General features: G+C 44.3%; 1 protein-coding gene across 2 annotated transcripts in view; it reads left to right on the top strand.

Moving 5' to 3' along the window:
- zmiz1a (zinc finger, MIZ-type containing 1a) overlaps nucleotides 1-24,904 on the top strand; it is a 110,336-nt gene that overhangs the window by 3,334 nt on the left and 82,098 nt on the right. For both annotated transcript variants that reach the window (XM_073482294.1, XM_073482293.1), the window contains exon 2: nucleotides 21,136-21,252. The gene's annotated coding sequence lies outside the window, so the exon portion shown is untranslated. The remainder of the gene's footprint in view (nucleotides 1-21,135; nucleotides 21,253-24,904) is intronic.

Genomic DNA, 24,904 nt, shown 5'->3' with positions numbered 1-24,904 from the left:
GGTGGCTGGGAAAGTCAGGAGAATTGTTGTGAATGAAGTGCAGTCCTCTGAGTTTAAAAGGGACTACACAGTTACACATGCCCCGACATACAAATCTTGTTCTCCACATGTGAGAAGACATGTTTGTTTGGTACAGAGCCCAGCAAATGTCACATCATCATGATTTGAATCGTTTTTTTTCTTTTCCAGTGAAAATGAAAACTGATGCAACAATGATCATTCCCACTAATCATGAGTCATATCGCTATCAGTCAAAGTAATCGCATTGTGATTTAAAAAACACATTTTTAAAATTTTTGTTATTATCAGCCCTACGTTTAAACTCAATGAGTAAACAGACAGCTTTCACCCTCACACATTTCCAAGTGGTATAATTGTTGCAAGATCACTTCTGTTTTCCTCAGAGTAACAACTACAAACAACACATGAAAAAGCGTGAGCTTCTGAAGTTATTTAGTCTACAATTGAGACACAAAAGCAGATAGAAATCGTACCAGGCCACTAAACGTCAATGGTATAATTTTTCTGTAGCCGTTATTGTGCAATCAACATTTACTTCACAATGATAATGATAACAAAACACCTGACTGGTGCCAGTTGAGTAGCAGCAAACAGCATTGTGTGAAGACCATAGAAAACAGTAGCTGTGCTGGGCTTACTTTAAGGTGTGTGAGACAGGGCGGTGCTGTTAAGGAACGTTTGCACTCAGCGAAACCCTTCCTTGAATAAATAAAGATTTTGGAAAAGGTATATTGCACTTCCTATAAGCCTTCAGGCAAGTCCTCCGTAATTAAAGCAGCATGAAGTAGGTCTTTGTAAGTTGTTGTGTTGCAGACAGATATCTGTTTAAGTGCTATAATATAGGAAAAACATCAACTTAACTCCTATTTCTTAAGAGCCGTCACTTCAACCTTGAGCCCCCACCAACATCAGGGAGACGCAGTCCTCTTCTAAGTGCTTTTTTTCTGAGACAAGAGAGTGAAAACAGAGTGCAGAGAGGCAGAGAGAGTGAGGGGAGAAAGTTGCTGGCCCGCCCCTGTCACCGTCTCATGCATGTTTGATTTGATGTTCTTTGAGAAACGAGTGCAGGGGACGTCACAATGGCCATGTCCTGTTCCCATCCGTCGAGAGGCTGGGGCCCTTGAATCATAAATGACACCCGGCCTCACCGGGAACAATATGAGAGCCGGAGCCCGCACAGGAGGAACAAAATGTTCCCTCTATCCATCCATCCATTCGCCCACCGCTGCCGCCTGCACTCAAGACTTCTCACCATCGCAAGCAATTACCCTCACTGTTTTTTTTTTTCTTTTTACTGCTGATGAAATCCTCACAGAGCCTGTCTCAGCTGTGTGTCTGTGTTGTTGAGGAGGAGAGAAAGAGGTAGCGATAGAGAGGAAAATAGATAGTATGTGTCTGAGTGAGTGGCGTTGGCGTGTGTCTGTTTGGCTTGTAAATCCTGTTTAAGCTAAACAAACTCATTGTCCTCATCCTCCAACTGCGTGCTCTGTGTGTATTGTGTGTGTGTGTGTGTGTGTATGCTCCCCCCCCCCCGTCCTTTCTCCTCATCTCTCTCCCTCTCCTTTTGAGTTGTAAGTACAGTCACTAATTAGTCCCCTCTCCCTCTTCATGCTGGGTCAGTGGGTTTACGGTTTCAGCACTGATCTGCGGTGTTTGCCTTGTCTCTCCTGATACCGGGGAACGCCTGCGAGCCAGCGCAGACTGCTGCAGCCTCCTCCAGCCTCCTCCAAGAGGTCTTCACACCTTACACAGCGTCCCACATGGGTTCACATTTGCCAGACAGCCACTCAGGGAGGACCGCGCTCCGGCTCGCTCTCATGCAAGCCTGTCCCGCCGCTTGAGTTCATGCCAGGTATTAGACGAACCAGTCCAGCAGAGGACTGCGCCTGCTGGGTTGAGTCAATAAGTCAAAACCTGTTATGTTTTCAAACAACTGCAATGCGTTTTGAAGAGGATTTCAGATTATGTGAATTAATTTTACATACACTTTAGTCACCCTCTTCTCAGCACGCTGCAAATCTTCCTAGCTTATAGGCTGTAATGAATCTTTTTCTAAAGATAATACGCCACAAGCTGTGTTTATAATATCATTTGTGCTATAAACAGTCTCTTGTCTAGTCGGCACTGTTGTCTCTCCGAGTGCGCCGCGATGTTGATTTTCTGGTGGAGGTTGCGTGGGAGACTGAGAGTGATGGCAGAGATTCTCTGAAGGCGGCCGAATTGTCTCCAACATGGCCTCCAGGGATACATACTTCCTTGTTTTCCGACAAAGTAAATTAACTAGGATTTACTAATGCAAAGGGACAGCGTTTTATTCTTCGGCTGTTATGTGGGGGAGAGGGAGTCGTGCAATATCTGCTCTCACATAACACTAATTCTTACTCATGCAAAGAGTGCAAAGGGTGAAACGTGGTAGATGATTGAACAGCGGCTTTCATTTTTTCTTTTGCAGAGGTGCATGCAAATAAGCAGACGTTGGGGAAGGCTTTACGCTAGATGTTGATTTTTCACTTGCCAGTCGTGGTTGTTATGGAGAGCCTCTCAAATCATATTGGCATGTAATCTTGAGCTCCACTGCCCTGCTAAGACTGTTTTCTTCCCGCTTTTCGACATTGCTCAGCGACAGAAAAAGTCTATTACTGTGTGCAGTGTGTTTGCCCGCTCGGTGCCCTCCCCTCGGTTTTGACACTGGCGGCTGGAGCCAGGCGCTTTCCCAGGGTTCTAAGGACTGACATCCCTTTCATTTTCCCGCCTGGGCGGCTCAGATAAAGGGGCATATTTTAAACCTCTGTGTGGATACACCAACTGTAAAGAGAGACGGGCTGGTGGGCCGTGGCCGAGCTGCAGCATTAACTTCACAGAGAGAGAGAGAGAGAGAGAGGGTGAGATGGAGGAGGTGGGGCTGAAACAAATAAAGTCCACTTTATTAAGCAGTGAGCCCAACAATGTAGAATATATGGTTGAAAGAACTATAACTGACTACAGACCTGACTGACAAACATTATCTGCAGATAACCCATCTCTCTCATTTACCCCCGTTCTATTACAGGGCCAATGTGTTACACCACTTTTTTTTTCTAATCTCCCTCCTGTTACAAGTACGTCCTCCCAGCGAACCAAAGCCGCGGTGGAAGCCGTCGTTTATCATATCAGTAATGAGAGCGGGCTAATCGTGTGTATTCCGGAGACAGCAATGATACACTGCTTGGCGCTTGCCAGGGATCAGCCTCTAAACAATGTTTATCATTGTCTCCCAGGGCTCTTTAATTATCTGCCAAACATTATTGACAGAACAGCGAGGGTCCCTGTGTTTTATGATTTTAAAGGAGGCTGGGTTATTATTCACAAACATTACGTGCCAAGGAAAAAAGCAGAGTGTTTTTGATTTTACATACCTACAGTACATCATTTTTCTTTAACTTATACAGTATATGTTTTGATTGAGGATGGATGAAGTCCTTTCAGATCTTGTGCCCTTTGCAGCATACATGTTGTGTAAGTGGAGATTGTGAGAGTGGAGATATTAGAGACGAGTGAGGAGATATTAGAGATGAGTGAGGAACACTGGGTGGATTTCATCAGATCTTCATCTGTTACCTGAATTCTGCAGTTTCCAAAAACACTGTTAAATGCCTAAGTGACAAGAAGAGGGACGGTCTGTGCAGGAAATATGTCTGACACACTCCCACATTTTTTGTTGAATCATGCTGAATCACTTAAGTCCAGACTAAAAATATGTCAGCAACTATTAAATGTATTAAAATGGTGTACAGGCAGACATTCATGGTTCCCAGGTGATGAATCCTTATGACTTTTGTGATTCTCTGACTTTTCTTTGGTGTTTTGAGGGAAATGTTGGCTGGATTGTCAAAGTCTGATTTGTCCAAATGTTGACACAATAAACCAAGATGATAAAACGTGGTATAAACACTAGGCTATACCTACCTCACAGGTTTAGCTTAGCATTCAGCTTAAAGCGCAGCCTCACATGGCTGCTAGCACGGCTCTTGACTTGTTTCAGTTTAGTTTAAATAGTCTTGTTTGTACTCTTAACACACCCTAAGAAAGATTATTTGCAACTAAGGATGTCAAGATATCAGATTTTCACTGGACTATTATTGCAGACAAAAGAATTTACTATAACAACATTATCATGATATCTACAGAAATTTTGAATAAAAAATGTTATCAGTGAACCCCTCTTTGCATCCAATCATTTTTCTAATTAACTGGCTAACTTTTCATTCCAAAACATCCAAACTTATTTTCTTTATTCACATTTCTTCAGTCAATCTCAAAGTAATATATCCAGTCGAAGGAAGTCATGAAACTTGTTACAAGCTCCTGTGCGTCTGCTCCCGTCCCAGCAACGACCCATTACCTCAGATTAAATACATTAGCAGCAGCTAATGCGGTTATTACACATCTCAGCCATATATTGCTTTCACAGCCATCCTGTAACCTTTACTTGGCTGCCCGGTGGGAGCTGAGTGGAAGCTGAATGGCATGTGTTGACATTGTTAAAGATACACGTGAGGACATCACACGTTTCATGTTTGACTCGTATATTTGGAGGAGTGGGGGAGGAGGAGGAGGAGGAGGAGTGAGGGGGGAGACCCGACCTACAACATCTCGAGGCTGTTGTTCAATATCCCGCTAATATGTGAGGCTGCAGTCTGAATGGTGATGGTCAACAACAACATCAGCAGACAGACATGGCTGTGAAATATGAATTCAGGCCAAACAGTGTGTTACCTACGCGCACACATTCACACACACCCCAGCAGCCTCTCCTCCTTGTCACGTCTCCCCGGATATCAAATCAACATGGTTGTATAACAAGAGAGGAGGTGTGTCTCATTGATGGTTGCATGAAATCACCTTTGCTGTGCTGTGTGTGTGAGAGAGCAGGAGAGAGGGAGGTGGAGGTGGGGGTGGTAGCAGCAGCAGCAGCAGCAGCAGCAGTGTTGGCTTGGGGTGAGGTCCTGCCCTGATTTTCTCTGGAATTCCTTTGTTTTTGGAAGCCAGAAAGGGGGAAACTGAATCTGCGTAGCCCGAGGGGTCTCTGCTCCTTGAGAATTCTCTGCACACATCTCTCTGCCGCCAGCTCTGATGGTTTTAGGGGTGGCTCTGTTTTCAAAGCTTGGAAACAGCCAAGGTGTTTTTCACCTTCCAGAAAAAAGGAAAGAGGGGAGAAAGAGAAAAAATGATGACTGCACCAGGCAAAGCGTCTCAGGGCCTGGAGGGACTGATGCTACTCAAACAAAAATTTGTTCCATATTTCAGGGCTACGGAAATGAAAGTCAAATGTAGATCCTGTCAGTCAGGGCACGACAGATACCTTCCGATGAATATGGATGGAAAACAGAAGCAGAGCCAGCACCTTCTTTATCCAAAAATATTAATAATGAGAAGCTAGTGCAGCTATTGCCTGTTTTTACATTTTTAATGATCCTCTTTTGCAGGTTAATAAGTGTTTTTAGCAGCATCTCATGGCCACTGGAAAGGGCCAAGGCTGCTGCAGGAACGCCGTCAGCTGCTCCTGCAAGCAGAGAATTTGCTTCACATTCATGGCTCATTAAATCTGATAAACCTTTGGTAATGGTGTTAAAACTGTACAAAGGTATCTGCATTTAGTCCGTGCCACAAGTTTTCCGTGACCAGATGCTTATCAAGGGGGCTCTGTCGCTTTAAGTAACTAACTTCCACAAAGCAGAGCTTTTTCCCTCTCGTTTGAAGGGGGCTCGTATTGAGCGGGTGGAGGGGGGGTGGAGGGGTTGAATAGGCTTGTTGCCTGCCTTCATTGAGCCAGCCTCATTCTTTGCTGTCCCGAAGAGGAAAGGGGAATAGGAGAAGGGCTTGGAGGTCTGGTCACGTGAGCAATAATAGTGTTCGTGCTGGTCCCTTTCAGGCTGTCACAGTAAATCTGTTTGACTTGTCACTTTGTAAATCATTACGAAGGCTAAAAGCCTCTCTATTGGATTGTGGTGGAAGGGGGGAGGCAGCAGGTTTCCTTTGTGCCTTCTTGACGATGATGATAATCAAGTTTGTTTCTGGCCATCCTGCTGTGAGGCTATAATTAGCTCCCATCTACTCATCTGCTTTTTTTTGCTCCTCAAAGCCAAAAGTGGAGTGGGAGAGTCATTGTGCGGAGGTCATATGTTGAGTTTCGATGGCTTCTGAACGCTCTCTTCTTTCAGTTTTATCAGCCTTTTAACCGGAGATTCAGACAAGTTCATTATTCAGTGAGCCTTCCTGCCTGCTCAGAACTGATTTTTTGAAAAGTGCACTAATGGCGATGGATGTAGTGCATGCGAGTTCTCCTGTTCCTCCCCTGGGTCAGTGAGGGCGGGAGTCACAGCTTGAGGTATGTCTAAACTTGTAGTGTCACTCTCCGACCAAACTGGTTGCTGTCTGACAGAAACATGACAGAGTGGATCTCGTCTCTGCGTGGTGTGATGTCTGATTTCCGAGGGCAGACACCCACTTCCTTCCTGTTTTCCTCTTCCCCTCTGTTTTCTTTTCTCTCGTGCCATCCATCTTCTCCTCCGTGCTCCCCCTGTTTCTCTCCTGAACCCCCCCCCACCCCTTTTCTTTTGGTGTGTGTGCCAGCAGCACTCATGCCTGGAACAGAGCGCCAGGGCAGACATCTGTCGCACAGTGTCCCTGATCCGATCTGTGTGGCTCGAAGCATTGGGGTCATGAAGAGTAGCAGTCGCCAGTCCAGACACCATGGGAGACGATCTGAGAGCTCTATCTCTGCGTTTTTGGTCTTTCTCATTAAAATTCACACAGCGCACAGCCGCGCACACGCCAGGGTATTAAGCTGTTTGTTGTCTGTATGCGGAGCGTCTGTCATTTGGACTGTTGTAGCACTAAGTCAAACCGGGCTGGCAAAGTCCCATGTCTTCGACTCACAGGTGCAGAGAGCAGCGATACGTCGCTTGTTTCAGGCTTGTTCGTCAGCCGCAATGATGTGCAGCTGATCTGAAAGGAGGATTTTGACAGTTAAACTGGATCTCTGCGCCTGGGGCAGCACCATTAATGACAAAACCAGTGACAGAATGAATAAAAGGGCGTTAATTGCGGCTGTTCGCTCGTGTTAGAGAGAGTGTTACTGTGGATTGACATACGCAGTGTCTGCCAAGTTTGATACTTCACATACCTTCTCGAGAGATTAATGGCTGTGTATTGATCCCGCTCAGTGTTTTGACATTTATTGGTGTTGCACTGGTAGATTTTTGTTCCAAACAGGTGAGTTCATGCCAAGTGACAAGACTGGTGAATGCTCGGCTCAGATGTTCATGGGGAAATGTGAAATGTTGAATGAGGTGCTGTCATTATCAAAGGGCCATACCAGTGTTTTGCATGCCGTAGCACAATCAAACTACAAATCCCTTACACTGCCTCCTAGGCTTCCATTTGTCTCTATTCATTTCACTAAATCATGAACTTTAACTTGCAGAGGCTTGACTGCGATAGCTAATCTATCACAGTACATACAGTATTTAGTTGCCCTTAAGTTATGTTATCTGAACGTAGTGATGCAGCTGACAGTTGAGTGCAAAAACTCCTCCTGTCAGTGCGTTTGAAGACGCTCGAACATCTAATATTCGAGTGCGACCTTTTATAAAGCAAGAAACAACCGAAACCACATGCACACATCCATGTCTCCCGACTTGATTTTCCGACAACACAGCTTGTCAGTGCTTTTCAGCATTCGACTGTCAGCTCTCAGATGTTGGAGAGTTTTGAAAATGATCCCATTTTGCAACTAAAATACCACACAGTTTGGAGCAACTTTGATTAAAAAAAAAAAGAAGGCGTGAAGGTTACAACAGCTCTGTGATGGATTGTTGTGATTGAAGATGATTTTTAAAATAGTTGGTTATAATTGGTCTTGAAGTGAAGAAGCTCAACATACTATCAAAACCACTATCCTGGTTATCAAGACTGACTGTCAGTTTGTTTTCACTTCTTTATTCTGTATGATGTCAGCAGTTAACTTAAAGGAAGCATATTATGCTTTTTCATTTCCTTCAGGGTTTTATATCGGTTGTTGTGCATGTAAAAGCTCTTGCACGTAAAAGGTTAAAGTCTGCACCAACTGACACTCCTAACTCCCACAGAAAACACTGCTCCTGAAACGCCCTGTCAGTACTCCTTTCATTCTGTGACATCATCATCACACTATGTCACCATGTCACACATTCGCATAATTTATTTTAGTTTGGCACATAAGAATTAATTTAACATAGCTGCTCTGCTGTTGTTGTCAGGCATGTGTAAGCTGACCAATCAGAGAAGACGAAGTTGGGAGGGGGGTGCCTTAAAGAGACAGGAGCTAAAATGGAGCGTTTCAGACAGAGGGGGAATACAGAAGTGCAGCACTGTATGAGAAAACTGATGTGTTTTTTTCGCATTAAAGCATGTAAACCTATTCTAGTAGTGACCCAAAATAAAATGATGAACCTAAAAATTAGCATTATATATCTCCTTTAACGTTTACCCCGTCCAGATTTAAGAGTTGTAAGTCGACTTACAACAACCTGTACAGCCTGTGTTATTCTGGCTCTGATGATATGAGACGAGATCTTCATTCTTAATACAAGGCTCTGATTGGCTCTGTTGTTTTCAGCTGTCTTTGAGCACAACACTTTTTGAATAGTGAGATCCGAGATGTGGGCAGCGATTCAGAGACCTGGAACCATGCTACAAAACCACCGGTATGGTCCTTTAAGATAAAGCAGTAGACCCATTTGATGAACTCAAAGCTTCACAAAGCTCCTGAATCACCGAATGTGACTCCTTTGATTCAGCGCATCTCATGTGAGTCAGCAGAGTCCCCAAGTAAAAGGCTAGCATGTGTGACGAGCAGATTAGTTTCCTTTATGACGCCTGTCCCCTTTCAAAATGAATACCGTCGCATCTTGTTTACTAAGTATAAATCCCTGAGATGGAAATCAGGCCGAGATGAGATAAATGGCAGACACGGCTCTTATCTTTTGGAAGATAATTGACCTGTGACACCTAGTTGGCAGGGCCCCAAGCCCATGATGGCCTCTTGATGTGAATGTCAATGCGTTTTCAAGTGCAGATAAGTAAGACTGAAATAACTGTTTACATATTAAAATGAGATTATATTATGTGAGTTAATATACCAGGCTGCTGCACTGGTTTAAGATTAGATCGGCTCATATGACCAGACAAACTCGTGGCCAAGGTACACTTTTAAAGACATTAAAAAAACTAGCTACGCTGCAAATTTCAGATAACATTCACTGAGCAAATATTAGCTGGCTGGCTCTGTGCATTAATTCTGTTCACTTACAGCACCGAGGCTCACAGTGTGCTTACACTGTATAAATCACTCTTTAATAGGTTCATGTTTGTGCTCAGTAACACCCATTCACCTTGATGTGTATTATTTTGTCACATTTGTCACAATGTATCTCATTACATCAGTGTGTGCACATCTTCCACATACACCTTTTTATAGCTTTTATAGGTTCTAAGCAGGGTTGCAACAAGCAAATATACTCTTTGTAATTAGTTTGTTGATTTTTGATTAACTGATAAATAATTTGATCTTAAAAAATGCAGTTAAAAAGTGAAAAATGCTCATTACAGATTCCTATTGCCCAAAGTACTGCCATCAGAGAAATCTCATATTTGAGAAGTTGAATCCAGTGATTGTAATTTTTAGCTGTGCTAGTGGCATGGCTCTGTCGGTCTGTCTCTTCAGGCTGATGCCAATATTTCATGTTTAAGCTTTTATCACCTGATACAGATGACATGCCAGTATTTCGTGCATCCCTAATTCCCATCAGCCCTAGCTGTACTTTGTGCTGTGTCGTAATTAGCAAATGTTGACATGCTAACGAGCTAAACTAAGGTCAACTTAGCAAACATTAGCTTACACCTGCTGAACATCAGCATGTTACAATTGTCACTGTGAGCAAGCTGACGTTAGCATCTCAAAGCACTGCTGTGCCTGGATTATCAGTCACTGTCAATGCATTTTCTTCCAGTCTGCTAATCCATTAAGCAACTGATCATCTCAGCACTATATGTAAGCGTGTCTCTGTCCACGCTGAGAGCCTTGTGTCGCGATGCATCCTGCTCTCTTTTGCACTTTTTCTTCAGAAGTTTCTCCGACAGAATCCTCTTAGTGTTGTCCTCTCTGTGCGCCTGTTATGCAGCAGCCTGGAAAAGGTGTTTTATACTGATGACAGGCAAGGTCGCCCAGTGAAACAGGACAGTGCGAGTGTGTATGGCTGAGCGTATATGTGTGGTGGGGAGAGAAAGAGGGTGGAGGAGGGGAGTTGACAGAAGGAGAAATAGAGGGAGAGAAAGTGAAAGAGTGCCACTGCAGCTCTGTCCCGGTGTACCACCCGTTACTCAGCTGCAGCTACAAATCAAACAGAACCGAGTCGCTGCTGGCGCTGCGCCATGACACTGATCACTGGCACACAGAACACTGTCAAAACCATCTTGATGGGTAATTAGGAATACTCTATCATTTTTGCGATCACTTAGCTGCGGCGCAGTGTAGTCTAGAGTGTGAGTGTGATGAGTGTGTGGCATGTGAGGCTGTGGGATTGTCGGAGAAGATGCTGCAGTGATATAAGTACATTTTACACAATGTAACCCCAGCTGGGTGTCAGACTTTGAGGATAGAAGGATCTCGGCTGATCCCTTAAAGTCAGGCCAAAGCAGTAAACTCTAGCTGCCCCTGGTGTGTGTGTGTGGTTGTTACTGCAGCGCTGTGTGTAACCTTGTGGTTGTTTTTAAAGGGTAGCGGCAGTGTTATGGCTCTTTGTGAGTGTCACTGATGCACATCGTGTCCTGAATGACTTTGACCAGGCAGGCCTTGCAGCTTTACAGAGCAGAGCGAGCCGGATAGATAGATCGAGCTTTAAACAGCTCGCATATACACGGGAAAGAGAGAAAAGAGGGCTGGTTGGCAGGCTGTTTCCCCCCCTGTGATTTAAACATTTCGAATTTTCCCATTAACCCTCATCACTCACAAGAAGACCTCAGCTAAAATGCCTACTTTTACACTTGCGCTGTGAACAATTTTGCAATTTGTGCTGTTATTATCCTAATTTGCGGAAGCGAAAATGAGAGAAAGGGGGGAGCGTGTCGTGTGCCCTTTGATTAAGTGGGATGTTTGAATGCCGGGCCCTCCACCTTCAAGAGAGATTTGATACTTGAGGGGTTGAAGTGTTTTTGATGGAAACTCCATTAATGATTGATAACAGGAGGAGAGCGGTTAAAAATCTCCCTGCTCCAGCACCATCAATTATTAAAAGCTCTCTCCTTGCATTTGGTGGCACATAAAATATCAGTCACCATCTTGAAATCTTGAGTTGATAATATCTGTCAAAGGAATTAGGGCTGTGTATTGATTCCTTAAAACTCTCCTCATCCGGGGGGGCTTGTTTAAAGGTGATCCTCACAACAGATTGCGACAATTAGCGTCGGTTTTGTCGCTGTTATCTGCTTGTCAAAGGATTTCTAGACTTCTAAGGCATCATTTATAAAACTCAGATTGATATTATCATAGGTTTATGTTTTACTAATGGCTTACCTGAGTTAGATAAGATAAACGTTTTCTTCTCTGCAGGTCCAGCTGGTTTTCAGCTCAAACATCTCTGTGTTCCGGCATATCTAGGCTTCATCTCGAGATGGTTGTGTGCCACACAATGTCTCACTTAATAGCTTGAATGATTCAGCCCGCCTTCATGCCAAGATTCTCACACACACCACATGTCGAGTAAGATGTTGAGGGACTGAGTGGATGTTTGAAGTGTTGCTGGAGATTCGTGTCAGCCGGTGTATGAGTGCGTGTCAGTGCGGCAGTGGAAGTTCTCCGGAGCTGAGTGCTGATTCGAGCTGCAGCCTGGAGAACGAGCTGACAGGCCCGCGGGCTTCTCTGTGTCATCGCCAAGGTTCCCATCACCATCATCCCCTTGCAGAGGGAATTCTCTCAGAGAGCACCGCCACACTACCACACAGGAGACCCGATTAAGTCTTAACGCCGCATGTGGCCACCGCGTCCGGCCACTCTGCTCAAAGTGCTCCGAGGCTGCTTCAAGGCACGCGAGAGTAGATGTTTTCATGGCACTTCAATTGGCCGTGGAGCCTCTCTGAAGGTAATGGTTATTGGCTCACATAAGGGCGGAGCACGCTTGGCAGCGCCTCTATTAGAAAATGCCTCTCTTTTTTTCTTTCTGTGTCATCCTGAGTGACACCCTCATTTACTGGTGTCAATATTCAAGTTATTCATTGACTACAAATGGAGTCTTACTGCACTGTGTCTGCATTGCTCAGTAACGTTTGTCTCTTGAGATGAGGTGAGAAAAATGCTCCCGGAGATATGAAAAGTATATCAAATGGAAGGGATGTAAAGATAGAGAAGAACACTGACAGTAAATGAAAAGTAACAAGAAATAAAGTGATGGCTGTTCTTATCTGCACCCTGATCGGCGAGGCACAGGGTGCTGCCCATCTTGTGTCAACAGCGGCGTGTATTTACATAAGCTGTTTCCCCGTCGGCCACGGCTTCTTGTCCCGAGAGCGCCAGGAGCAGCTATGGTGAGGCGCTTTGATTAGATTTACAGATGGAGATTAATGTGAACAGAGGTAATAGCACAAAGGCATAAATCACAAAGAAGAGGCTGGAAGCACTGTGGTTGACCTTTTGAATGGCGATAATGATGCTGGAGTCAGATATGCTCCTACTGGGGGCCGCAGCGCCAGCATGAGTTTAGACAGCGCTGTCGTAAATGCAAAATGTGCGCGTGCGTGTGTGCGTGCGTGTGTGGGGTTAATAGACGGGGCGGTCAACACTGGAGTGCATTTAGGTGAAGTGACAGCACGTATGAAGCTGTCAGAGCATTACACGCTGCAAAGTGAGGGAAATGAGTAAATGCACTCAGAGTCTGTGCACACACACACGCACACACACACACACACACACACATGCACACAAGCACAGCGACAGGCTGATACCTGGCGCTCAGGCGCTCTCTTTAAGTGTGGAAGTGAAACCTGTCTGCCTGTCGGTCTGTTTGTCCGTTCCCCTGTCTGTCCCTGCAGCGCGGAGCATCAGCAGGGTTATTAGAGGAGCCCTATGGCTGCCACTGATAAGGCCCGTATGGGTGCTGCCACTGACAGCACATCCTGCCTGCGTGGCGAACACAAGTGGCCTGGCCGGGGGATTACTGCCTGCTGCTGCCATTTCTGCTGATGCCTTTCTTTATGTTATCCTCTCCAGTCACATGTGCTGCATTTGAATAACTTGGCTGATGTTGTAGAAATGGAACTCCTCGAAAATCCCCACCTGCATACAAATGAAGCCGCGCCAAAAAAACGTCCACATAACACACATTTTTCGGTTTATTACTCCCCCCTGTCTCCTCCTTTTCTTTCCTCCTGCTAGTGGCCACAACCGGTTATTTACATGCTCTGTCACTTACTGGGAGGAGTGATGCTGATGGGTTAGGAGGCTCACTAATCCACTCTGCTGCTGTCATTAGAGAGAAGCAAACAGACTATTACCACCTCCTCCTCCTCTTTCTGCTCATCATAAGCCTGCCTGCACATTTGCTCGTGCACACACACACACACACAGCTGTGATGGAGAGTGCCTCTTGTTTCTTTAGCTCTACTGAGTGGAGCCCTGCTTTGGTAATTGATCCTGTTTGGTACAAGGGGAGGGGGGAGAGAAAGAGAGAGAGAGAGGGAGGTCCTTAGTGTTGTCAGTTTGCTGCATTAATTTTTCAAACGTGGCTAGTGAGGCTGGAGGGACGGAGGAGGGGCCCACCGCAGAGCTCGCTCGGATGCTGTGCATAACGCTGCTGCTTAGTCTGTCTGCACTTCCATCGCCGTTTATCCGCGCACACTCTAAAATAAGTTCCTCCCTGTGAGACTCAATCATGATTCAACTGATTCATCTACTCAGCCCCGGCCTCCTGCTGATGACATATTTGTTTTCTTCCGTCTCTCCTCCGTCCACAGCTCAAAAATAGCCTTCTGGTGGTTGTGCGTCTTGTGTGCCTCTTTGTCTGGGTGTTTGTGCCTTCTCATGGCGTACAGTATGCACAGCAGATAATAGACAGACCTCACTCTGTGCTTTTTGATCCCAGCTCTGGGCTCCGGTTGCTGACTCAATGATGATGTCACAGAGCCAGCTGAGAAGCAGGATTGAGCAGAACGGAGGCGCGAAGAAGGCTCAACTCTTGCCTGATACTGTAGTAGAAACTGCTATTATTACTTCTGTGTTCTTCACAAGTTCTCCCCCGTCTTCTGTCCTTCTCCTACTCCTGTCCTATAATTAGCACTAATGTTAACACAGTGCTGTTCAGCAGTTAGAGAAAGGACACTGCTGAATGATTTCTATGTCCGTCAGAGCTGCGTTAGCCGACACTTCCATGAGTCATTAAGAGATGCTCACAGCCACATAGGACGTCACTGCTGACATTTGTTGCCGATGTGAGTCATAATTTCTTGCTTTTATTTAATACTTCCCCAAGCCACTTGTGTGTGTGACACATATCATTTAGCATCTCTAATTTTGTCTCATGCTTGGAGATGTAAAGTGGTCGCGCAGCAGCTCACAGCTCCCCACAAATGTCATGCAAAGTATCTAAAAAAGCTTTGTGGTGATGCAGTATGTAAACCACTCTGTGGGAGAGAACTGTCAGGTCATGATAACTGGAGTTGCAGCACATACAGTACAGAGCCTGGGGACCAGGAAGTTCTTAAGTCCTAAATAGTCAGGATGGGTCACATGCAGCATACATAACCTCCCGCAGGGATTAATAACTCTGACTTCTTTATACTTGGCAGACATCACACTTTGTCACATTTTGATCCAAAAGAGCACTTAAAGAGTCTGAAGGTCCACACACTAGCATATACTATCATTCATTTCAGATTGTTTCCAAAAGTTTGGCATCTGCACTGAAATGACCAACAGTAGAAACATACTTAAAGGGCAACTCCACCAAATATATAAATTAAAATGTGTTTACTGGTATTGGGGAGTTCTTCTGCATATGTGAAAAAAAGTAGTATAAAATCTCATGTGGCTCCAGAGGAAGCTGCATGTAATCTGATAAATTACCTCCAGTGATGTCACTCAGTTGCATTGTGAGTAATATAGGCACCTGATTTTGAAAAGCAGCCCAATGGATAACACTGTTGGACAGTTTAAAAACAAATGATCAAAAAAGATGCAACAGAACCAGAGATATCACATTCCACGCATTCTTCTACTTTTTCAAAACCTCATGCCTACATTACCCACAATCACTGGAGGTAATTTATCAGATTACATGCAGCTTCCTCTGGAGCTCACAAAAAGCTTTATACTACTTTTTCACATATGCAGTAGTACTCCTCAAGATTTGTACACACTCTCACTTTAGTACCTCCTTTAAAGGGGTACTAAACAGAGATAACCCTGGTGACATCATCAGGGTTATTCTTCATACTTTAGAAAGCTCCTCCAGAGCCACAGAGGAAATTACAACTGTCGCCACAGACTGTACAGCTGTTTGTGAATGGCATATAGACAAAAACAAGTGTATTGACATTATTGTGGACATGGGCTAAAACTGTAGACAGGCAGAGAAACACATGACTTTTCTGAGGAGAAGTATGTATGAACAAAGTAATGACATTGTAGGCTATATATCATGTATTATTGTATGTGTTTTGCCCTCTAAACCTGACCATTTAACCTCAACATGTCAGCATACCAAACGTAATAAAAGGCAGGGCCGGGCCATAGATGAGCCGTGTGATTTACAGCCTTTGTCAGGTCACACAGGTGAGAGTCCTTTCTTTACCTCTCTGTGTTTTGTCCCATCCAACAGGTGTGTTTTCTCCCTGATTCCACTCCCCCCCCCCCCTTCCCTCCTATCCTCTCACCCTCCTGCCAGCTTAGCTAGCCAGGACAGGCCTTCTTCCACTCCAAAACCATGATTGCATTCTTGAGCTATTCCACCCCCTCCTTCAGAACAAGAGCCCTCTGCATCTCCCTCCCTTTCAAGTAGAGGCTGCCGGCCGCGTTTCCCCTTTGAAGATGTAATCTTGGAAAACACAGAGACATCTCCGGGATTATCTTAAATGTCTTCAGTATGTCAACAGCCTGGCCCCGTCGCGGAGCAGCACTGGCTGTTTAAGGGGTCGGCTGTGATGACAGCCGAGGAAAATGCAGCATCGCAGAGGTAATCACAGGGTCAACTTCGCTGACTCCATTCAGGGCCAAACTCCCACTGTTAAAACTGGATGATAACAGACACAGTGAAATGATGTATTTCCCCCGTGTGGGCAAGGCTGTGTTTACAATTGAAGGTAATAGCAGGCAGCGGAGCGCTCAATAACAGATGGTGTTGGTAGGTGAGGTTCATTTATGTCATGGCGTTCTTCAAAATGTTATGAAAACCTGAACATCTTAACTAAGCATACACAATAAGATGAGAAGCATCACTGAGTAGTCACAAGAGGGAGAGTTACTATACACCAAATTAGAGGCACATAAGTGGGCGCTCCTTGAAAAGGATCTTGACTTTGTAATCATATCAGATGTTATCGGGAGGAGATTTTAGGAAGGGTAAGTGCTCGGAAACTAAATCAGAGAGAAGCTGCCTAGGGAACACGTTGTTATCATAATTACCTGCTGAGCGATGACTGCAGAACCGGTGTTGATGTTGACGCCGAGCTGCCCTCTTCTCTCTCCGACGAGGCTGTCTTGTGTGGGCTGCTGCCTTCGACACATCTCTTTGTGCTGTGTTCTGTGTGTGTGTTTTCTTTCTTTCGTTTTCTTTTTTTCCCCCTCTGTTCAGCCAGGAACACAGACTGCAGGCCAAAAAAAACGCAAATATTGTTTTGGTGAGATCTGGCATGGAGATTCGGGACGGACTTGCGTCAGTGTGTACGTGCGGGTGCTGGCAGGCCTTTTGGGCTGCTCTTGGGAGCCGAGGTGAACTGGAGAGACCTCATCTTCTCCGTTTCAAACGGCAACCTGCTCCCGCCGGCGCACAGGGCCTGCCTGCATGGCTTTTTTTCCCTTTTTATTACAAATGATCTGAATGAAACGCAGCCCCAGTTCTCCTCACTGCTGGCATTTAAACAGGAGGAAATAACAGATGATGATATCAGAGTGGTGAAGGAGAGTGAGAGACCACTCCAGGAGGAGGAGAAAGAAACACTTGACCTGTTTGTTTAGGAAAATGGTATTCCTCTGCTAATTTCCTCCTGATAAGTATCTGACAGCTCCTAGTAAAGTGTTTTATCTTGGCTGGAGGGAAATGGCTTCTCTCACTCACAGTGCCAATCGATTTCAGAGTCTCTGCCGCTTTAAATTGCATTCTCTGGTTTTTAGAGTTGTTCTATTTGCATAGAGGTCATCAATTACATATATTAGCCTACTGCTTTCAGCTCAATGTGGACTGTCTCCTCCCTTCCCTCCCTCCTGCTTGCTTCTCCTTACCTCTCGAGACACTGCTGCACATTCTCGCTCTTTCCTCTTCCACCTAACATCATCGACTGCTGTTTGCCGCGTTGGGGGGCATTGATTTTTACTGTTCTGCCTCTCTCTCTGGTTTAACAGTTGATGAGTTGTGTTAAGACGCCCAGGGACAGCCCTGCCTGTTTTAAGGAGATGAGGTCGGCTTTTATAACGCTCCTGCTTCCTCAGCCTTGGATGATAAGATGAGTGTGTGTGTGTGTAGCATGTAAGTGTGTGCATGAGTCTGTCTGTATGAATTGAGCAGTCGCTTGAGACTAGGATCCCCCCCAGGAAGCTAAAGTAAACGCTGTGGTGTTAAGGGCTTTTAACAGGCAAACTTGGGCTTTGTCATCTTCAGCATTTGAATCACTTTAAAGTCTTTGCGCAGAAAATTGGTTTACCTCAGTCAATGAGCAGCCACATCATCAGATACGATTACCAGGATTGAAGCGTTAAGAGTAAATGAAACAGGAGACGTCTGGCTCGAGTGGAGAGTTGACACAGAGTTTAGATTCAGAGGCGACGGGAATTTTTAGTCTCTGAGACACCTATAAGTTACCCCCCACAGCCTACACACACACACACACACACACACACTCAGAAGTCATAGATACAGACACAAACCTCATTTAACACGATTAGTTTCTTTGAGGATTTTACCGCAGCCTCTTATATCCGGGATGAAAGAGTTCACACTTCCGACAGGGGAGCAAAAAAAAAAAAAAAAAGCCAGAGTCTGCAGAAGCTCGTACGAAGCACTCAGCTTTTCACTGCAATATTCACCACATTATTAAGGAACACATTGCTTTGTGCTGTGTTGCTCTCAACACCATCTGTAGTGTGCTGCTCAAGTGGTAGCAATTTTCCCGTAGCCTCGTGTCTCTCGCACGGTATTACAAGTGAAACTCGATTGCAGATCTCTGCTCGATGTTCTAGTGCGTTTAGTTTCTCATAAACGTTTGCATTCTTCGGTGATTGCTCCCCGGCAGTTTCCAATATGCAGAAACGCACTGCCGTCTCACTATTTAGTTCCCTCTCACACTCTTTAGCTTTGAAGGCCAATGTCATTTACCCAGTATTGCTCTTCTAATCCAGTCTATCCTCGGCTGTAATAACACAATGATGTTGTTTTACCAACCTCAAGGAAGCTGAACGTAGCTCTCTTGCTCTTGTATGGTGGCTAAATGGCGTCACCTTAAAAGAAACGATGCAATTGCAAATCAGCTTTAACATAATAATTGAATATCCAGAATTTAATGTATGACCGACTTAACAATCGGATATTATAATCTTTCTCTTAAACCCATAACCTTTACACACTCGCTGCACACGCAGGTTTTTAAGAGGGTCCATCGGTGCGTGTTATAGCTGGGTAATATCAACCTAATAGGCTTACCTGTCAGCACTGTGCAGGACGTAGACCCCGTAAATCACATTTGTCTGCGACACCTGCTCGCCTCCCAGCGTATTTATGGGTTTCTCCTCCGCCCTGTCCTCTTCTTTTTGGCCTCCGTCCAAAGTCAACCCCCTCTTCACACAGTATGTTCTCCAGTATGTTCCCTTCTTCTCGTGGATTAAATGAACGAGCAGGTGTTCGGGCGTACGGGGGGCCCCATTCCATACATAAACCCCCTCTGTTTAAACCATCCATGCATTGTTTTCTCAATATCAAGAGGAGATATTTTAGATTCAGTCCTGAGAAGGAAAGAATTTTGGTCATTTTTCATATTTGAAACTTTAAGTGTGAGCACTCAGCTGTGGAGTATGTTTACCTTGATTCTGAGCAGGCATGGTGTTTTCAAAAGATAAACTGTCAAGGTGCAAACAAACAAATATGTACTAAAGCAGTTCACTCATCTAGTTGTAGATCCTCTCACTATCACTGATATCAGCTGTCCGCGCATATTTTTGTTCTTCCTGTGCTTTTCTGTCAAACGCACTGCAAAGAAAATAGTCTTTATTTCATTTCATCCATTTTTATGTAATTAGAAATGACATTCCTAAATGAGGAGTCAGGAGATAATTGTGACCTCTTCGCTTACATATTTTCTTTTTGTTCATAGATGTGTTGCCTTTTATTTTAAAAGTAATGAAGTGCTCCTTACCATAAAATAAGCGTCTATATCACAAACTGCTAAACTGTCGTGCTAATATTAGGAAATGTATATTATCAGCCATTCTTGCTGATAGATCGAGCCGAAGTGATTTTGCTTTCAGTGACTTAACAAGTGCAGCATCTACAAACTTTGACACAGTTGCTGGTTGTTTGCACCTTGAAAGCTGGTTTTTCAAGCTACCAATAAACACAGAAAAAAACAAGAAGACCCCAGTCAACTAGAGAGCCAAACATGTCGGTGCGTGTGTGGACATTTTGTTTACAGTTTCAGAGGAAAACAACACAATTATTATTTACAACACCTGTTCCGCAATGGTTCAGAGGCGAGGAAAAGACTTTTAGCATTAAAAACCCTATTAGAACGGTGGAATAATACATCATCCATCTTTGCTCAATATATCTTAGCCCTTCTTACCCTGAGGTGTGCATAAACTACAGGTCAGGAACTTCTTTTTGAAATATAAATGTGTGAAATCGTATCGTTATTGGACATGAGAAGCAAGTAATTAACGTTATCCATATCAGCTGAAACTGAAAAGAATCCATATTGTGTATCCCTAGCCTACATCCATGCTAGAGGCTCTGTGAGGCCGTGCCACTGCTTTGAGCTAAATACTAACATAAGCATGCTGACACGCTCGCAGTGACAGTGCTAACATGCTCATGTTAAGCATGTAGTATTGACCTGGTTCACCACCTTAGTTTAGCCTGTTAGCAAGCTAAACTTAGCGGCACTTGCTTACACATCTTACAGCTGAGGCTGGTGGGAATGCTTTTAGTTTCACAGGTATTTGATCATTAATATTGGACACTGATGGCAATAACCTCACCAGCATGGCTGGAGGAAGTGTGGCACACATGGTTATGGCAATAGGGTTTAAATTCAAAATCATGCAATGTGATATTTTTTGTAGTTCGTCACAGTTTTCATTGAATTAAGCTGCATTGCAGAACTTGTTTGTAGGCTAATCCCAAACTTGTGTGTAAGTGTTCTGGGCCTACACTGGATTTGTATCAGCCCGTAAAGTGTGCAGCGAAGCAGTGAAGAGAGACTAAGAGAGGTGTATTAAGGCAGTGAATCTTGCCGCTGTATGTGTGTGTGTGGGTGTGTGTGTGTGCGTGTAATGGACTCAGGATGAGGGCTGACCAAGAGCCAGGCTGCTGATAACCTTTAGGAAGGACATTGTTCCTGTGCAGTGGGGGGTGGGGTCGCGTGGGGGGATATACAGGACTGCTGCAGTGTACAGGCACGGCAGTGGCAGTGTGATAGGTGGTGCAGTTGCTCATTGGTTCATTGGCTTTCCGGCAGGGTTAGGAGGTAGAGTAAATGGGGCAGTATAGCAAACTCCCTCCTGCCTTCCTACATACGGGTGTATTTCTCTGTGATACATTTGTCCTCTGTCTGAACCAGGTTCTGCCTGGCATTCCATTAAAGAAATTTAACAGCCTTTTCTTCTGTCTTCCTTCCCCTCAGATCACCGCTTAAGGAGGGGTCACTGAGGGACCGTGCGTGAGGAATACATGAAGGGCAGGGTGGGGGAGGGGTTGGCGACCACAGAAGCAGCACCAGAGAGGTCAAAGTTCAAAACAGGTAAACAGATTTTTTCTGTTAATCCACAGCTCTGTAATTGGTGCAGTTCTGACTGCTTCTTTTTTTTCCGACGCCGAGCAGACTTGGCACGCAAAGGCAAAGTGAGGGAGTAATGTGGCTGGTTTTGATTGGACCCTCCTGGGCTGGCGGCTGGGGAGGAACTGGGAACTGAGCAGTCTGCAGCTGCTGTTTATGAGGAGCTGTGCAGGATCTTGTTTGGCTCTGTCCAGAAAAACCAAAAAAAAAAAAAAACGCCAGTCCCCACCGAGAAGCTTGTGGCCAGTGTCAATACTTGGATAATAGAGCAAAAACCACGTTGCTGTGATTCAAGCTCCGTTTCTTTCCAAAAAAACTCACATTTTCTGTTCTTTACAGTGGGCAGATGTGGGCCTGGGGAGTCGGGAAAAAGATTTATGTGTTAATACATTTCAAGTGACAAAAAGTACTCTTTAAACTTAACCCTACTTTAACCCACTCCTGTTTTTAACCTTAAATCTCGAGTCTAAATGATCTGTAGGCTGCTTTTTCTGGCTTTTTGTTCTTAGTAGAGCTCCAGGTGGCATATAAAAGTACTTTGATATTAAAGTGGAATATCATCAATGTACTATCACAATGAATTGAGACACTTGGAGGGTTTGTTGTGAGTTTATTGTGGTACAAATTCAAAGGTCTAGTACAGGGGTTCCCAAACCTTTTACCTTTGGCGGCCAAAACTGAAACTTAATGATGGGCCACGGTCTGAAAGACAACATATGGAAGCTCATTTCCGCCAGTTAAAGAAAATAAATTGATGAAAACTTAGCCAAGATGAAAAAATATTCCCATGGTTAGTCATAATTTCGACTTTTTATCTCACAATTCTTACTAATAATCTAATATCTGTGACTTATCGTGGGAATATTTTACATTTACCGATTTTTTTCCCCATCAAGCTTAGTTTTCTTGTTTTTTCTAATCTTTACTGGCTGAATTGGGCTTCCATACAAACACCTATTGTATTTTTAAGATGCAAAATGGTACTAGGATTCAAAGTTCCTTTAACTGACTGACTTGATCATGAAAAACTAATAAATAATTTGGGATCCTTCATATTCAAAACGCATTTTAAACAAAACAGCATCAACAATATTATAATTTATTTATTTTTTCACTCAGAACATCTGAGGGACCAAATATAACCTTGTGGTGGGCCATTTTGGCTCACAGGCCCAGCTTTGGGCAGCCCTGTTCTTTAGTGTGTGCATGTTTGCCGTGGCCCAAACAAGAAAAGAAAGTGATTTTTTAAGTAGGTCCAAAGCAGTGCAAAACTCTGCCACCTAGCTCCAATTATACACTCGTTTTGCCTTCCCTCCTGTATTCTTTGCTACCAGGGATTAAGGAGGATTGTGGGAGGTTTGGAGGGTGGGTGGGGATAGATCCAGGAAGCAAATGGATAAATAAAGTGCTGGTTAATCTTCCTTAGTGTGTGTCTGTGTGTGTGTGTGTGTGTGTGTGTGAACGCTGAGCAATGGCACCGCCCGGGGAACATCTGCCTCGCACACAAACACACACACACACACATGCACACGTATATGCAGACAGACAGACAGATACTGCACACACACATGCCCGACTAGCAGGGATCAGCCGCAGCGATAAGCACACGGACGTCAGAGCACAGAAAGCGACAGGTTTAACACACATGCACACGCTCGCACAACAGTGACAAGCAACGCACGGTGAAAGAGAGGGAGAGAGGCGCTGCCAGCCGACAGAACAGAGCCGCAGAGTGTGACGGCACATGACTGCAGACACATGAAAGTATAGGAAGTTTTACTGTGTTTCTCTGCTGCTGTCGTACCACATTCATCTCGCCTGGTATCCATGCACTCATATCTGTTCTTTTTTTCCTCCCCTCCTCCTCTCACATTAACACATACACAGCGCACCAGCAGTTGATCAAACAACTGTGCAATTGAGGCAGAATTTGGCCAGACAGCCAGCCAGGATGAGTAATGTAGAGCTCCTCTGGCTTAATTTGTTTAGAAAGCCTATCATCGCTGCAAACATGTTACAGACTGTTGCCGTTTACAGAGCTGTATTTTCCCCTGCAGCTTTAATTGGATGCATTTTTAATGTTAGCGCCACATAGTGTGACCACTGTTGACACTGAACACTGTGGCCGTTGTGAGGCGACGGAGTTGAGATTGAGGAGAGAGGAAGAGCGAGTGTTTGTGTGTGCGAGTGTGTAATGGTTCAGTGTGTTGTGTCCACACTATAGGTTAAATTTATAGTTCTGCATTACAGGGTTACAGCTATGCTACAGAGCCGACACACCTAGCTGCTGTACCTAGGCTGTACTTGAAGTGTGACTATGTAGACGCCACTTGGAGGCCGCAGCAGCTGTGATTGGTCAGCTCAGGGTGCTTATGTTTTTTCCTACAAGTTTCCAATGCTGTTAAAAATTGCTGTGAATGAGAGTTGGATGAAAGCTCTGCCTTCAATCTTCAGTGCTTGGTAACACTTTATAATAACAGTCATTAGTAAATGGTAAATTTATAGTTAATTAAACTTGAATTAACAGTTATACACTTGATAACAAACAATGAAATGCCATACAAACCATTGTTTAAGCATTTGTAAGGTTTATTAACATCAGTTGCAATGTTATGATGGCCATATAAACAATGTAATGATATTTATAGATGAACTACACAGTATTTATTAACCATTTACAAAGTATTATAATCATCAGTTGCAAATTAATGAATAGTTTATACAGCACGTTATTGTTTGTTAACATTCAAATAACTAAAGTGTAACCAACTATAAATGTACCATTTATAAATAACAGTCACTCACTGCTCATGACATAAATATGCAGATTGCACAGAATAGTCTCCTCATCAGTGATGAGAAGGTAGTAAAGTAACCCAGTTACTGTTGGGAATATAATTAAAGCATGATACGACCTGATTATGTACATCACATCTGTCAGGTGCTCCAGCGGTGCTATCATTGTGTAAAATCCAACACTGCCTTCCATACAGGTGTACTGTACAGTTGGACTCCTCTTGGATCCAGTGTTTGTCCATCTTAAATCAACACAAATGTTTCTATATTTTGGTCCACACTAAGCTGGCCCAAATGCAAGACACACAGGCAGGCAGGTAGTAAAACAAAAAGTGAGCTTTAATCAAAATCCAAGTCCAATATCCAAAAAATCCAAAATCCAAAAGTGCAAACAATAAATTGGCAGGCGACAAAAACTGGCAAGAGAAAGGCAGGCAAAGGACAATACAAAAATATTACAAAACCTAAGAAACAGACAAACCAGAAAACCACAAGGAACAAATCAGGAACACAGGGAACACATGAGGACCTGGGAACAAGCACAGGAGATGCGTGGATGAAAACAGGATGAAAACAGGACTGGTGTGAGGACGAGAACAGACGGACCTACAAAGAGTGAGGGAACAACACAGGCTTAGATGCAAACTAAACTAACGAGGGGATGAGGTGCAGGTTCAGAGGCACAGGTGGGGAAAAAGAACACTAGGAACACAGGTGAGCAGGAAGTAGAAAGTGACAACAAAATACAAGAGGATATAACTACAAAATAAAGCAGGAAATAACCAAAAACCCAAAGCATGAGAATCTAGAGTGGATTTGT

This window comes from Pagrus major, chromosome 15 (genome assembly GCF_040436345.1).
Source record: "Pagrus major chromosome 15, Pma_NU_1.0".
Classification (NCBI taxonomy): domain Eukaryota; kingdom Metazoa; phylum Chordata; class Actinopteri; order Spariformes; family Sparidae; genus Pagrus; species Pagrus major.
This window is presented reverse-complemented; position numbering and strand designations above follow the sequence as displayed.